The sequence below is a fragment of the Hippichthys cyanospilos genome, chromosome 21, assembly GCF_059441005.1.
Source record: "Hippichthys cyanospilos isolate Australia breed blue-spotted pipefish chromosome 21, RoL_Hcya_1.0, whole genome shotgun sequence".
Taxonomy (NCBI): Eukaryota; Metazoa; Chordata; class Actinopteri; order Syngnathiformes; family Syngnathidae; genus Hippichthys; species Hippichthys cyanospilos.
In genome coordinates this window covers 3,379,940-3,381,727 of record NC_142389.1, presented here as the reverse complement: position 1 = coordinate 3,381,727, position 1,788 = coordinate 3,379,940, and positions in this window count along the sequence as shown.

Below are 1,788 nucleotides of genomic sequence, written 5' to 3'. Positions count from 1 at the left end.
CTCATTGTCAACTATTTGATTTCTTCTCAACAAGATTTTTTTTTTTCTTTTCCTGGAGTATAATATTGGCCCATTTATATAACAATAGGCTATGACATGCTATTACGGATTAGTGCGTCTTGAAATGGCAGCTATCTGACACAGTCGGTGATAACTGGTGGGCGCTGAAGCATAAAAATGCTGCAGCAGCAATGTATAGAAAAAATGTCATTAATGTAATGCAGTGAGCAACATTGACATGAATTACTTTGTCCAAATTGTGAGTGCTAATCATGGCTGAGAGATCGATGTTTGCACCGTTCATCAGTTATGCTTTCATGGAGTAAAATGCATACGTGTACACAATCCAGCTCATTATTCATAGAAATCAGCATGAAAAGCTTTTTATGTCATAATGCTTTTAATTTGAATGAATAAATCGCTTGCATGTAACCGAGCAGCTGCCATCTGAATCAATGATTTATGAGTGAAGGACTTTTTATCACCGCGGACCGGTCAAAACTTTTTTATTTTGGACCAGGCACAACTGGCGAATATAAAGTGCACATAAAACATGAGCTAACCAAGAAATAATTATCAAGCGAGGCTTGACAATGTACCGTATGGTAATAGTTCCAAAACAATACCTATAAGTTGTGTCCATCATTTTGTTCATACAGGTTTGGATATGCAGTATAATATTCGGATTATGTATTTATTCTTACACACTGCCATGAACCTGAGATGAAACTCCTTGAATGAATATTTCACTTGCATTTGCTTCAACATAACCCAAATACGTCTAGAAGAACAAAGGCATCAAAGATCAGTTAAAATTTGTCAAAGTAAACCCAATATGTGTCTTAATCATGGTAGGAAATTAATTTGATACATTCTGTAGGTGAGTCCTTTGTGGTCTCCAAATGCTTTGCAACTTTTTCTAGACCAATATTCAGAATTTGATATAAGAGCTGCTGCGCGTGCACCTGTATGCAAGATTGGGAGTGGCGCCAGGTGTCAGCAAAAGCACAAACAAAAACTTGTATCAGAAAATTCAATACAAAGGCAAAGTAACAACCAAAGCTTCTAGCAAGCAAGAGAAACTCAAAGACCACGGAAACAGCCTCAGGAGCTCAATACGATAACCCAGCGACACCCACAGCCGCACCTAAATAGTCCCGTGATTGAGATGCGCTCCAGGTGTGCGACCGATGGCTCCGCCCCCTAATCCGCAGACAGGACACAGCATTAGGAACAAAATGTGACACATACATTAAATAAATCAGCCTTGCAATTGGCTGAGTCCCAGCATATTCCCACATATACACATACAATCATCTGACCTCAGCTACACGCTCGAGTATTATGTCTTTCCCAATCAATAGGGTTTTCCTTTGATGAACTGTCCTGCAAAAGGTTTCACATTTGTGTTTAAAAGGTGACAGTCAAATCGATACATCTTGGCAGCAAATCAATAACCCAGTAAATTTCCGAGTTCAATGAGAATTGTTATTTAAACAGTCCTCTTTATCAGGCTGTTTGCATTTTGATGTCATAGAGGACGGTAAAACGTTGACCACGTGTTATTGCAAGGCTTCAAATGGGATGGGTCCCTATTTAAAAAACGTCGGCTCCAGTGAAATCGCAAAGAACGAATGACACATAAATGCTAAAGGTTGACAGTCTGATTTGGATGCACTGATGTGCAAGCTCAAATACGTCAAACTTAGGAAGCGCAATCAAAAAAAAAAGATATGATTTCACTTCCTGATTGGTAATGTCGCTAATTTCCTAAGAAATTAAATCAGA